Genomic DNA, 15,330 nt, shown 5'->3' with positions numbered 1-15,330 from the left:
GGGGGAGAAAGGTGGGGTAAAAGAGTACTAAGAAGCCACTCTGACTCATAATAATAATTGCACACAGATGCACAGTGCAAGAACACCAGGGCTTTTTGCTAGAAAGTTGTTGAGCTTTTGGGGGGAGGGGGGGAGCCATTATTTGCATTATACACATTATTGCATTCACACAATAGTTAGATTCACATCTTGTTTGACTCTTGGAATACTCTGCTGATTATGTAAACTGGCCCTTACATGCTGAAACTTGCTTTCTGAAGAAGTCTAACAATACATGGTCTTGCACCTGGAATCTGCAGCAAATCATTACCAGATCTAACAGGATGTTCCAGGAGAAGGGGCTTCCTTAAGGGGGAAGCACAAAGTGGCATAAATGTGTGCCAGTCTTACAGGAACAAATCTCTTTGGGAAGATTCAAGGGCCTCAGATTATGCTCATTTTAAATTTTGGAAGCTTGGCTATTTCCTCCCTTTTATGTAAATTGTGTTGCTATTTTGTTTGATGTTTTCTTCAAGGCCTAAAGCACTTATAAAATATGCCTTGGGATTGAGGCAGACTAAACCGTTAAATCTGGAAACTTTACTTTAGCATGTTACAAAAACAACAGCCCAAATGCAGAAATCAGTTTTGTTAATTGGGCTTTAGGGGCATATTCTAATCAATTTTCAGGACACCAAGCCAGTATCTTGGAATTAATTTTTTAATTAAGTGTTTATCTACTCCCTGGAAACAAACTCCCAACATGTTCTTCCGGTAGCTTCAGTTTTTAAAAACAAACCAAAACAGATTCCTCTTAAAAGTACTGATGCTCCAAATATTTAGGAAACCCTTCGGCAATGTTCCGGAGCATATGAATTAATTCATAATACATCTTGTCTTTAAAACAACATATGTGCCTCACGCTACAGTGTGATCAGGCAGATGCCATTGGGAATAAGCATTAATTTTATGGGAATTTACGCACTATTTTTTCTTTTCTTTTCCTCAGGTTGCCTTGAGGAGGGGAGTTTTACCAAGCCTTGATATGCTTGGGCTCAGTTGAATAAAGATTATGCCTGCAGTAGCAGAGAGTGACATCCGTAATAGTTCTGTAGTTAGTATGAACATTCAGCATTGTTAAATATACTATTCCTTGAAATAAGGACAAAGTGGCAAGCTTAGCAAAAGCCAAGCTGACTCCAGGTTTCAGAGAGCTGTGGAACAAAAAGTCACCACTAGAATGCTCACTTACAGTGGCATAGCACGGGGGGTGCAAAATTCTGAGGGGGTGCAATTGGGCACCCCCACACAGGCACCAGCTTCAGTGGGGATCAGGGGACTGCTGCCTGGCACATCCAACCCGACACTCCTCTCCACGGGTGTTGGGGGAATTTGCCCGCCAAGGGCCACGTCAGCCAGCCAGGCTCCCCACTGCGTAGGTGGGTGGGCAATGTAGTGTCGCCTTGCTTGGCTTCAGTGGCATGGTTGCTCTGGCAGTGGCACTGGCAACCCACGCTATGCCACTGGACCTTTATGCAAGTCAATGCAGAACAAATGCTTCTGAGGAGAAACCATATGAAGCCTTGCTAAAAGTTAAGGGATACCTATCATTCGGTTTCCAAGATGAATAGAAACCCAGTTCTTTCTCCATTTAAGTCAGTCAGTATTTTTGTCATATAACTGCATTTTGTTAAATAAGTTCAGAATAGGATCCTTACTAGGCATCAAGAACAGCCTTGTTCCTCCTTTCAGGAACATATTTGTCTTGGGTCAGGACCTGCTGATCCTCCATTAATTAACAGGGAAAAGGAAGCTTGTGAGTTGACACCTATGCAGGCTGTTGCCAGGCTGTGCATCACCAGGGCCAGAAACAAAACAAAGCAGATGTCACAGTAGTTGAAATCTGAATGAAATCAAACCTCAATATAAGTCCTTGTTTCTCGTTTTGATTGCTGGCCTTTTGTCATGCAGTTGGATTGTTTGGCCTGCTTTGCTGGGGAAACTGCCAAAAAAAATCTGATCCTGGAGAAAGGTGACAATTAATTAAGCCCTGATGACCGTTAGAGAAGGGATTTTCTAACAAAGACAGCTAATAGAAAGAACCAAATATAGTGCTCCTGTTTCTCTCATTACTTGGAAAGAGATGCTTGACATACAGGATATATCATTCTTAACAAAACTTACGGCACACACTTTTCTTTCCCACAAAATTCTGCTTTCAGCTTCTCTTTCTACATAGTGGGTTGAAATATTTCTGAAGGGAATAATGCCTCTGCCCATATCAGAGGAAGTGAACCTTTGGATCCAAACCAATATATTTGTAACTCAGCAATGTAAAGCAGGGCATTGAAACTGGGCTCAGGAAGAGATGCAAATTGTACCTATAGTTAGAATAATCCTTCTTCAACTGGGTCCTGTAAGAATCAACCAGAACTTGAGCTAGGATCCCATAGTCTACGCACTGATGGTCCTGGTGGTGAACTTCCTGAGGCAGGCAGAAAATACTAAAATTCTGCTGAATCAGTCTCAGTTCCAGATCTAAGGAAACGTTCTATATAAATTCTAAAGCAATTTTCTATTGTTTAAACTGTATAATACCTTCAAATTCCCTATTCCACATCTCTCTAAGTTCCTCAACTTGTACCTTGCCAAAGTCCATTAAGTATTTGTAAAAAGCAGCTATGTTAAGTGTTCTGTAAGAATGGTTAACGCATGCATACAGAACTGTAAATAGTGTTATATTAAGGAGAAATGTGCATTAAAACTAATATATTAGTGAAAATAATGTACAACAATATTAGGATAAATTGCATGCAAACATAGGTACCATAAAAAACATGCAAAACTGTGTTTACTAGGAGAATTTGCACTATAATAATGAACCAATTTCAAGAGAATTAAAAATAAATAAATTCACAAATTGGTACAGAAATGCGAAGAACTGAATTTCAGATTGGAAAAATGATGAACAGAGCACCAAAATTTGCAGAGCCTTCCATCTCTAGTGTCCATATGAGGCAAATGGCTTGATAGTCTACAAGGGACCTCTGACATATTCAGTTTAATTAATTTGAGAAGATTTATCATCTGTGCTGCTTGAAGCACAATGAATCCCATGAGCCACAAATAACCTAACTGCACAGGACTGCAGTCCACAGGAACGATGCAACAGGGGGTTCCTGTTCTCAACATGTAATGATTTGTAGCATACCACCTGGTCCTTAGGACTGTTCCAAATCACTGCACTTTGTACTTGGCTGGGAAAGTCTGGACCACCCTATTTGCATGCAGCAAGGCAGTGAGCGCTTCATCATGCGAGGACAAGTAAAAGAGATTTGTTCTAGGTAGCAGAATTTGCCCCTTATCGACTAACCTTCTTGTACATTGCAGGGTACAAATTAATGAACAGCCTTAAATTAAAAGGAGAGAACATCAACCCCCAGATGATGCAAAGATGTGCACCTGCAAAGTGTATAAAGCTGGGGGAAATGTCACGGCAGCCAACTGAAGAAGAGGCAAGGGAGAGGAACACAGCAAATACAATGGTAGGGAAAATTCTGTTCCTACTATTTCCAGATGGCTAAGTCTGTTTAAAAGTGTTATTATTATTATTTTTTAATATAATTTTAATTGATTTTTACACAATTTTTCCAACAAAACATAACAAATTCTTGGCTGTCATAGCCTAGGGCTTCCATCAACCCCTTCTAATAGTTTTCTGAACTCCTTTCTAATTATGGATTTTAATACTATACTTGTTTGTTTTAAATCCAATCTTACATCAGCTAATCTTAATGCTTCTCACAATAAATTGAATAGTCCTCCTTACAAAACTTCTTGCAATCCTACAAGTGATGTTAAGTAGTTACAGTTGTCTTTCAAATTTCTTCCAGTCCTTTAGGAAAGTCTCGTCCCGCTGGTTTCAAATTTTCCCTGTAAGTCTTGCCAGCTCGACGTAGTCCATCAATTTTATTTGCCACTCTTCTTTTGTTGGAGTTTCTTCTTGCTTCCATCTTTGGGCTAATAGTATTCTTGCTGCAGTGGTTGCATATTAAAAGTGTTGTTGCTTTTTGTCTTAAGGGAGACAACATTTAATTACTTATAGATAACAAGAAAACAAAAACTGTAGCATAGACAAGAAAGAATTATGGAAGGATGTTGAGTCCAGATGTTTTCATGTAAATCAGTAGGAAGTAAGCATCACTTTAAAGAGCACACTGGAATGATCTAAGGCAGTGGTTCCCAAACTGCCCCCCCACCTCTTGAAAATTGCTGAAGGTTTGTGTTATGTACTGAAGTTCTCACCCTGGGCCAGCAGGGGGATACTGTAGATAGCTCAGGTCCACATATGCAAATAAGGGATCGAAAGTGACGTTCAGTGATTGGATAGTTACAGAAAGTTGTTACAGTTACGTTGTACTGGAGCTCTATATAAGCAGGCTGGCTGAACCCTTCAGTTCAGTTCTGTTCTGACCTGTGAATAAACAAGAGCTGTTTGGAGAATCGCTGTGTTGTCTGATATGTTCACCCACAACTTAACAGTTTGGCAGACAACTTAATGATTTTTCTGCCTGTTGTTTAGCAGTTGTAATGTGCTGTGCTAGATGCTAAGGGATGGATTGACCATCCACTCCTTTGAGTGCCTTGTCAGCCTCTGTTCTGTGCTCAGGGCCTTCTCTCATCTTGTCACCAACTATAGCTTTATTCCTCTGCATAGGCAATGCCAAAGGAGGTTGACAATGAGGGTGGGCGCAGGGCCCGACACACAAGTGCCTCACCTCCTCGTTGTTTGGTGTCTGTGGCTGCCTGAAGGACAGACACTTTTCTCATAGAAATGATAAATTATAAATAAAAATATGAATGCAACCCCGCAAATAACAATGCATTCTTGATTAATGTTAACTCCATCAAACCCTTCAGAGAAATATGGTTAGAATGAGAATGTTCATCTGAAAAAAATACTGTTATAACTGGGACCAGTAACAAAATGTTCTAGATACTTTATTCCCCTCCAGTTTGGTTTTTTGGGTTTCCTCTCTCCCAAAAATAAGATATCATCTCATGTCAATGAACATGCTCAGTGCTCACTAGGCTGTATTGGGTATTCCTTCCCTTAGTTTTCTCCCTATTTTTTTTAAATACTTCTGTGAACCTTGGGGTTCACCTGAACCCCTGATATTTCCTGTGGGGGGTGCCGTTTTGACTTCCTAAGCAATGGCACCAAAAGGTTGAACAGTGGAACTAGAGGGAATGAATGATTCTCTTTCAAAAATCTGACATGTGAAATAAAGCTTGAACCCTCCTCTAAATCCATTTTGCCCCTTCTCTGGTTCTGTCAGTGAAATTCTGAAAATTACTCTTTGAGAAAAGATCCTAAAAGGAATATATCTTTATCAAAGTGGATATTCTCTCTGAGGTATAGTGAGGTATGTTAACCTCACTATAGACCTGTGTACATTCCTTTTGTTGTTTCCATTTGGAGGTGGGACCTTCTTACGGACAGAATGAAAAGCCACTAACAATTAGGCAGCAAGCACTTCTTTTCCTGTTTATATATCAGTAAATGCCAGCCTAAGACTGGCAAGTTTGTGTTTTCATTCGCATAAATTGTCACTTCAAGCTCAATGTAAAATCTCACAGAAACATTTCTGGACCAGTTAATTAACAGTTTGAGAATTGGAGCACATAGCTGAGAATGGAGCTTGACAGACCTCACAGCTGCTGACACATATACATGACACAATCCCCAAAGAAATGGTAGGAATAAATTATCATGAAGTTGCTTAATGGTCTGCAGTTGCAACTGGGCAAATGTTTGACCCACTCTAGTAAACAAGCACATGCCTAACCCATCTGGTGGATTTTCAAGGAAATATGTCTAATTTCCTGAATATACACGAATAAGAGAATTGGCAACTTTCCTGACAGACGATGAGTCTAATCTCTAAGAATACTTGATATTTCTGAATCTGCAAGATCAGTGTTTGGAAAGAAACAATGAATGCTACACATTATGTTCACAAATAGACACTCCATCATTTTTGAAAGAATAAGCGCTTTCTGCATGTTGGGGGATAATATAAAGTAACAAATAGCAATTATTATTGGCAGTGGAATACTTCCTTGGTCTTCCTTTTAATTGAGTTAAACTACAGTTTGGACAGATAGCACTAGAAGGCCATTGCTACAGTGCCGCCAAAGCAGGGACAGCCCAGCTGGTGTTTTCCAGCTGTTCTGGAGTCCCGCTCCCATCAGCCCCACCCAGTATAGCCAAATTTGAGTCCAACAACAATCTTGAGGGAATCATGTTGGTTATCCCTGTGTTGAAGGTAGCCATTACTACAACTGTGTGCACCACATATTTCAAGCATATCCCCACAAAGCATCCCAGGAAATGTAGGTTACCCCTCACAGAGCTACAATTCCCAGCACCCCTGACAAACTTCAGTTCCGAGGATTCTATTTCATGTGTGTTTGTGCTTGTGTTGGTGTGTACACAGACCAGGTCCCCTGAAAGCAATGGGATTTTTCTTTGGTCATGACTCATTTGCTGGAATGCTTTATTTATCTGTCGCTTTCAATGGGTCTGTCACAGAAATTATAGAAATAATACAATTAAAAGTCGAAATGTGTGTGAGAAGGGTTGAGCAAGTGAAGGTTGGGATGTGAAGGTTCTGTTTGCAAGAGAACCATGAGAGAAGTACAGAACAACATGTACACGGGAGTTGTTGCTATAACTGTTGAAGACAAAAGAAGGAGGGAAAGATGAGAAAGTTGCTATGCCTTGTAATTAAACCAGTAGAAGCTAGTCAAAGCAAGTACTGCCATACGTATAGAGACATAACTGCCCCTCTGCTTGTAAGTGAATAAATGTTTGTGCCTTTGTTAAATTTGGGTTGCCACCCTTCAACTACCTGCTGGTTCAGGTTGTGTTGCACAGGCTTAAATAAACGTCCTGTTTGACTGACATTTGGAGTCAGGCTGAACCCAAAGGGTACTGGGTATTGAACCCCAATATTTCCCCAACATACCCTTGTTCATAGGAGCACATGTATAAACCACAACTGATAGAAGTTGGAATCCCCTATGAAGGGTAAATAATTTTCTAAGAAAAGCATTGAACGGGACCATATTTTTACAAAAATAATGGACTACTAATTTCAGTTAATTAGTTGAATAATATAACTGAAGACCATTACACTGTTTTATAAATAAAGCCAAAATCCTAACCTCACTTACCCAGGAGAAAGACCCACTGAATTCAATAAAACTTCCTTCTGGTTAGGATTGCACTGTTATACACCTTCTCTAGCAATTGCCTGTATCTCCTTATGAAGATTTTCCTCACACTCTTAAGAATTATAGAGCCATATAAGTGAGTTTTAGCTTTGGCCATTAGATAATTTCTTCTTCTGGCAGCTCAAAGAGGAACTTCTGTGGGGTAAAGCTAGAGAACTAATGCTCTTTCAGGATTACACCCTGTGACTTGGTTATGAGGAGAGCAATATTTAATCAGGCAAAGCAGCTGGACAGGAAGAAGGATTTATGGTGCTTTATTAAATACTCAGCAATATTCCATATAAGGAAAAGTGGAGAAGAGAAGAGCTGTCAGTTAAGCCCCCTATGGAGGCTGAAAGATAGTTTAAAAGTATGGAAACTCCTGAGGTATCTATGGACTAAGCTACCCTATGTGACCTTGCTCTTCCAGTATGCTGTGCTGCTTTGACAGGACTGCCTTTGAAAGGCAGCCCCACAACAAAAGAAATGGAATATGAAGAAATGGGCCACTTGACCATAGGCATCTCCAGTTCAAACTGTTACACGTCTTGGGAAAGCAAAGGCCAATAACTGACTTGTCAAACATGGATCTGAACTTCTACTATCAATTATGGGAAGTCTATCTTATCTTTAAATGTCGCGCCAGGTTTATATTCACATCACATCTGTGAATTTGTGTGTCAGATGTCTCTGTTGAAGGTCCTTTATCTACCTTTAACAAATAATACTGCTGTAGTCTCCCTTCATTTATGTTGGGAGAAAAATGAGGAGGTGGGCAGAAAGCAGCAGCAGGAGGAAACACTCTGTGACATCTCAGGCCCCGAGACTGATGACACTCAGACAGCTGATATTGTCATTCCTGCTAATTGCTAGAAAAGGGGATTAGGAAAAAACCACAAATTGGCTCCTGACATTGATCCCAACAGCTTCACACAGCATAATATAGGCAAGGGTGCTCCTCCCTGCCACACACCTAGAGTTCATATGGAGGCCTGTGTAAGGAGATGCCCCATTCACAGTCTTTAACCTGCCCCCACTCCCCCCCTTTTTTGGAAGGGGAAGACTCACATGGTTTGGGGATCTGCATCCATGGGCTCACTGCACTGAGTGCCTTTGCATAGTGGAGGGGTGTAGAATCCATGACACTCCTTCCCTATGTGAAACCTCTCAGCCAGGAAGTGTTCATAGACAACAAAGATGCCTGCTTCTTGAGAAAAGAGCAATGACAAACCTAGACAGCATCTTAAAAAGTAGAGACATCACCTTGCCCACAAAGGTCCATATAGTTAAAGCTATGGTTTTCCCAGTAGTGATGTATAGAAGTGAGAGTGGGACCATAAAAAAGGCTGATTGCCGAAGAATTGATGCTTTTGAATTATGGTGCTGGAGGAGACTCTTGAGAGTCCCATGGACTGCAAGAAGATCAAACCTATCCATTCTTAAGGAAATCAGCCCTGAGTGCTCACTGAAAGGACAGATCCTGAAGCTGAGGCTCCAATACTTTGGCCACCTCATGGGAAGAGAAAACTCCCTGGAAAAGACCCTGATGTTGGGAAAGATTGAGGGAACAAGGAGAAGGGGACGACAGAGGATGAGATGGTTGGACAGTGTTCTTGAAGCTACCAGCATGAGTTTGACCAAACTGCAGGAGGCAGTGGAGGACAGGAGTGCCTGGAGTGCTCTTGTCCATGGGGTCATGAAGAATCGGACATGACTAAATGACTAAACAACAGTGACAGTATTACATTGATATTTTCATTTTCATGCAAAGGCAACAATATGACCAGGTAGAAAGTGCACAGAACAGAAAGCTCCATTGAACATCTTCCAAATGAGACCATGAATCTGCAAAGAGCAGCATTATGAGTTTGGTGTGCTACACACCTCAATGTGACGTTCAAGTAGATGTTTATCTGTCTCCCATTTTAGAACATGATGTATTCAGGAACTCATAAGGGTGAACCTGATCAGCCAAAACCCAAACAAACCAAAAAGAGGTTGAAGGGAAGGGTTTATATAGTACAGCTTAGTATACAGAAAGCAAATAGACATCTCATTAGCATTAAAAAGCTAGAATTCTATGGAACAGATTCGCTCGTATCCTAAAAGAAATTTTAGTTGATTTTTTTATTCCTGCTAGGAAAGAACTTGCATGTCAATCAAATGTGTAGGGCTAGATTGTGTATGTCTTCAGGGTCACTGCCCTGTTGATAAGTGAAGCAGTGGTCAGTTGAGTGGAAAGAGGGAAGGGATCAGAACACCTGGCAACCTCCAGCCTTCTGGTTGCTCTCAGGTATTTCCTAGCAGTTTATGCTCCTTTATTTGGCATTTCATATCCAGAATCAAGATAGCCATTGATACTGAATATGACAGCTAATTGCTGTATAACAGGGATGGGGAACATATGACCTCCAGATGTTACTGAACTACAAATCCCATCATCCCTGATCACTGTCCATGCTGACTGGGGCTGATGGGAGTTGGTGTCCAACAACATCTGGTGGCCACAGGCTCCCCATCCCTGCTATATTGTCTGGCTTTGACCTGGATGTTTGGAAAGTTCTAAGTTGTGTTTATTAGACTTCCATTTATGGGCCCACTTGTTGATGGGAAGGTTCCATTTGCTCCAATAACTAGGCCTTGGACATAAGATCTATGTATTATTAACATGAACTGATGCGTACATATTTGTCTTATCTAACGGCTTTAAAAATTATTCAAAACATTTGACTTTTAAATGTTTTCAACTGACATTTGGAATTCCTCCCTGTATGAGTAATAGGGCAGTTGTTTGGCAAGCATTTGCTGCACTACAAAAAAACATAAACAAAGGGTGCATCCTCCCAAACTCCTGGTTTTCTTTACATGCCTTTCTCACTAAAACCAAGAACAGATGCAATGGATCATACAGCAGAAAGAAAAGAAAAAGAAAAGAAAAACACCAACCCATTCATTTTTCCAGAACCAGGATTTAATTCATTAATGTTTATTCCTCAGATTTGATTGCTACATGAAAATCTCATGAATATTATGCAAATACATCTACATCTTCTTTTTAAAACATCCCTTACCTACAGGGCTACAGAATCTGCTTATCTGCATAAATATTTGAGGAAACATGATCAACACTAGAAAGAAGCCAGCTTGTAAAGAGAGGAAGGGAATTTCATTTCATTTCATTCAGATGTCTTCTCACTGGCACATCAGAGTGAACCAGGGATTGGGAACATCAGGTCCAGAAACCCAATGTGGTCTTAATTTGGCCATTGGAACTCTCCTCAGACCACATCCCCTCCCACAGGCCACACCCTCCTTGATGGAGAGATGTGGGGTGGGGGTGGGTGGGTGCACAGAAACCTCTGACTTTTGTATACCTGGAATGTAACCTACTTTGTAAAGGTAAGAGTCATTGCTCTGCCCACTTTTGCATCTGGCCCCATGCAACACAGATATGTGGCTCCCAGAAGGCTGTCCATGATGAAATGTGGACAGAAAGAGGTTTGCCATCCCTGCAGTAAACCATAGGTACTGGTCTACCACAAATGTGCCTATCTGGGCTGCTTGTCTCCTCCCCAGTAGTACCACATGGAGGAAACATACCACAATCCTCGACTCAGCCTTATGTGATTTGTTTTACTCCAACAATTGTGATATGTTTGTTCCAACAAACCATGAACAGAAAGTTAAGAACAAAGAGAGCTAGTCACATACCTGGTTGGGTGGGATTCTGGTTTGTTTTTCCCCAGTGAACATGGGCAGCAATATAGTTCTTCAAGAATACTGATTTCTGAAATGTGTATCCTGATTTCTTAAATGGGCTGTGTTGTAGTTTCTTGATTTCTCAACTCATATTCTAGCTTTCCAGATAGTCATAGTACCTGCCTGATGAAAATAGTTACTGGGTTTAATGTCTTCTGGAATATACTATGGAGCACTATGCAGTTTGCAGCACAAAGGTAACAGATTGCAAATGACTGGCAAGGGAAATCCGTTTCTAAAGGTGAATTTATTCATACAGATGAAACATGTTAAGCCAATATATTCCCAGCAGAGCCAATTAAAACTAAGGAATGCAAAAACAACAAAAATAATTCCTGCACTGTTAACATATAGGATGCACATTCGTGTTTGAATAGATCTAATTAGGAACTCACAATTTCATAGCAAGACCCAAGAGGTAAAAATGAGCATTGTTAGGTGATAAATCTATAGCTGTATATTGTACTGTAGTTGTAAAATGCTGCAGAGGAAAACTACTTGGGACTATTTCATATATCACATGTTCTTAGCATGACATATATATGGTGAAAAGAGAGATCGAAACCTGGTCCCTCTAGCATGTACACCTTGGAGGGGAAAAGGAACCTGTGTTGGACTTAGTCATATCCAATTTATGAGAAAAAAACATTTTACTCATTTGGGTTTTTTATTAGCTCATGGAATGTAAATAAGGATCACATGATCCTGCGATGAGAGAATGAAATACTAACACATTCCACCCTTATAATGGTTCAAGGAGACAGCTGTCACACACTCATTCAATCAATCACAGAGTTAAGTGGGCAAATAAGTCTAAAGTGAGTTATGTGAAGATATTAATATACCTGCCTTTCCACAGGGGAATGTGAAATTAATTTAAACTGGGGGTTCAGTGTCTAAGTTCATATTGTTGTAGCTGAATTTTTAGCTGCTGAGCAGAAGCTTTTCCAAACTCCATAGGATACAGCAGTATTGCAATTTCTCTGTTCATATGTGGAATTGAGACCTTTTATCCATTTACTGTATGTGCATCTAACAAAATTCACTTGAGTAGCTATAGACACCAAAGTCCAGGTACCCTAGTTCATCATAATATGAATACAGCACTTCTATTGATTTAAGGTCTTAAAAAATAAATCAACTTTAAAAATGGCACTAGAGGAATAGTAATCTTAGGCAATAATAACATGGCGAAAAGTTGGGTGTGTCTTAACTGCAAATTGATTTAATTCTGCCTTGTAGAGTTGTTTGTTTATTGCATATTTGTATCTCATATCCCTTCCAGTGGCTCCAGGTTAACAACAAATCCTTCAGGTTGGCTGCTTCTGTGTCTGTCAGACTATCTCCCCACACCAGCTGCCCAATTAATGGATTAATAATACTTTTCATTTAATATACAACATGTTGCTAAGCACAAATGTCACTGTGCCATAGCATTCAATAAACTAGTCTGGGCTGAACTCTAATATGAAAAGTTTCAGCAGATGGAATTATGCTGTCCATAGAAGGAATGTTATGCAACTGCTATATTATACCCCTTCTTAGCGTTTTGCTTGCCTGTATTCCCTCCCCTTTTATGCTCATCATGCTTCTTCTCTTTCATTGTTGCCATTTCTGCCTGATATTGACCTAATGTTTTTTTCTGCTTTTTTTGGTCTAAACACAAACATAGCTTGCAAGTCACTTGCTTGAAATGAACTATACCATTAAGCTGTTATTTGTTCAAATGATGCAAGGGTTGGAGCTGGCATCAGACTTTGGGGGCTGCTGCCAGCAAGTCCCTGCTCCCCAATGCAGCCAGACAGGGTCCTGTCCCCCGTCCCCCGTCCCCCGCTGCTGCTGCTGTGGTGGCCCAAACCAATGTGTTCCAAACCCATGGCTTCAAATTCCAAGAAAGGAATTCGAATGATACGGATAATGTTTGGCTCAGCCCAGCTCTGTTCGGCATGTGGTGCACACCCTGCAACCTACTCCCTCCCCCCCCCTGCAATGCTCTCTAACCCAGAGCTTTCCAAACTGTGTGTCATGACCCATTAGTGTGTTAGCTACAGTGTGTAGGTGTGTTGCACAAATGCTCCCCGTGCTCCTTCCAGGGCTGGAAAGGGGTTAGTTTAAACTCCAGTTTGCTCGTAAAACTGAACCAGGGCCGGATTTAGGTTTGATGGGGCCCTAAGCTACTGAAGGTAATGGGGCCCTTTATATGTCCTGCTGTCCTTTGTCAACAACAAATTGTCGCTGTTTTTTTGTGTTGAATATATGCTATATGGTAATTTATGGACCCAATAGGTATCTAAAGCCACTTGCCACTGTTGCTGTATGTGGGTTTTATTTTATTTGTTTTTTATATTATATTTTGGAAATGTACATCCACTTCTTCCCCCTTTACATTTTCTTGGAGGCCCCAAGCTATAGCTTGTTTAGCTTATACGTAAATCTGGAACTGATTTACGTATACTGAAACGACATTTACATTTAGTTCAGTTTACGTAAACTGAACTACTGTGTTGTGAAATGATGCATGTCTAAAAAGTGTGTTACCAACACGGAAAGTTCTGCTCTAATCTGTGGAAATGCGAGGGAAATGTGTGGCTGCAACAGTCTTAAACGATCACATGAACCAGGCCATGTTCAACTTCCTGACTAGCACTTTTCAGGCTTATGGAGTTAATTTTTAAATTAAATTTCTTCTTGCTTTGAATACTTGTTCCATATACAGTTGTGAAATAGGCCCCAGGTCCACTATATTTATTTGGTTAAAATAGGAATTGTTTAGTTTTCATTTTAGTTAAAGATGAAGGATATGTTGGACTACAACTCCCACCATCCATGAGTGTGTTGGCAAGGGCTTATGGGTGTTTTTTAAATAAAACAATAGTATGTATAAGGAAAAAATGAGTTCAAATATAGGACACCACTGATAAAGAGTCAAAATGCCCAAGAAGTATGCTGGATACAGTGAAATTCTGCACTGACCCTTAAAACCAGCTACTTCAGAATTAAAGGTTAATCTGACTTATATATCAATCAGCCATGAACAAGCAATACATTATACTGAGCAAAAGAATAGGAGATTTCATCATCATAATGAGTTTGTCTTTCAATCTACCTATCACTGCTGGAGTTGTAATCCTGTAATTCTTTTGTGTTGCAAGCCTATATATATAGTTCATAGTGAATGATCATCAGAGTCCTTCCAGATAGAAGTCCATGGATTCAGGAAGTATATATGGATCAGAAACACAAGTTGTAAACAATTTATGCAATGTCACAAAAACTGTATAGATGATTTTAGTGATAGTTGACATTCACTCTCTCAATATGCCTCATCAAATCTATCTAAAGCATGTAGAAAATACAGCTAGAGTTTCTGCTTCTGGATCAGGTCAGTGAAATCCAAATATCTAGGGAAACTTAAACAAAAAGTTCATCCTTTTCTAATCTAATCCCTGTTGTGCGTTTCTTTGTGTAGAGCCAATATCTGGCATTTAAATTATTTGTCCTAAGTGATGGATTTAGACGGGACTTCCTCTACAGTAGATTTTGAAACTGTTGGACAAAGCTGGTTCTCCTCACCATCCAGCCTAGATCCATGGCTTGTTGAACTGTGATGGGGCTGCATTAAGGCTGACAGATTGCTTGCACCACAGACACCTTCCACGCCTTACATTTGATCTGCTGCTGAATCTGGAGAGGAGGCAGGTGTGGCTTCTCCTGCCTACAAGGGCCAAAACCTTCTGGCTGAGAAGCAGTCATCTAAATTGGTTTGAGGAAGATGAGCAAACAAGTTCATGTTCTCTGTGAATTAACTCACTTGATTAATTTACAGAGGGCTCAATGATATTCTGATCATTTCATATGTATCACCCCCTAGTACGTAGCCCTCTTTTAAAATTAAAACCCAATTGGTCACCTTATGTTTCTGGTTTGGACATTATTCTATCATTTATGAGTGTTTACTAGTATTTTACTTCACTAGCTGTTTAATGACAGAAGGACAAATAGGGTCAGATTCATGAATGAACTCTTGGGAAATACTTGCTCTGATTCAGAGTCTTGTGTTTATTGTGATTCAGGAGAGAGAGAGAGGCCCATGGATAATCTGTGCTCCATGGATGCATTGAATATTCCAATGACATTTACATGAAGGGATGGGATTGACAGGCACGTCTTGAAGAAAGATAGATGTATGTTGGTGTGCAAGCTTAGCAATGGACGGGGGATTTTAAATATTTATAACTCTTTCTCAGCACTTTCTTTTGGAGGTCCAGATTTGCAGAGAGGCTTGGCAGAAGCTGAGCAGTTGTGCTGATCTTT

General features: G+C 40.3%; 1 protein-coding gene and 1 long non-coding RNA gene across 4 annotated transcripts in view; one reads left to right on the top strand and one right to left on the bottom strand.

Moving 5' to 3' along the window:
* The window catches only part of ADAMTS2 (ADAM metallopeptidase with thrombospondin type 1 motif 2), a 308,871-nt gene that overhangs the window by 50,224 nt on the left and 243,317 nt on the right, over positions 1 to 15,330 (top strand). For 2 of the 3 annotated variants that reach the window (XM_083487964.1, XM_083487963.1), the window contains exon 3: positions 3,370 to 3,524. The exons of the other annotated variant lie outside the window; for it this stretch is intronic. The gene's annotated coding sequence lies outside the window, so the exon portion shown is untranslated. The remainder of the gene's footprint in view (positions 1 to 3,369; positions 3,525 to 15,330) is intronic. 3 annotated transcript variants of the gene reach the window in all.
* The window catches only part of LOC310699787, a 94,272-nt gene that overhangs the window by 38,592 nt on the left and 40,350 nt on the right, over positions 1 to 15,330 (bottom strand). The window contains exon 2 of the long non-coding RNA XR_014522253.1: positions 10,969 to 11,139. This is a non-coding gene — a long non-coding RNA (uncharacterized lncRNA). The remainder of the gene's footprint in view (positions 1 to 10,968; positions 11,140 to 15,330) is intronic.

The sequence above is a fragment of the Podarcis liolepis genome (assembly GCF_965112155.1).
Source record: "Podarcis liolepis genome assembly, chromosome: 2".
Lineage (NCBI taxonomy): Eukaryota > Metazoa > Chordata > Lepidosauria > Squamata > Lacertidae > Podarcis > Podarcis liolepis.
Note: the sequence above shows the minus strand (reverse complement) of the source record. Positions and strands in the feature narration are given on the sequence as shown.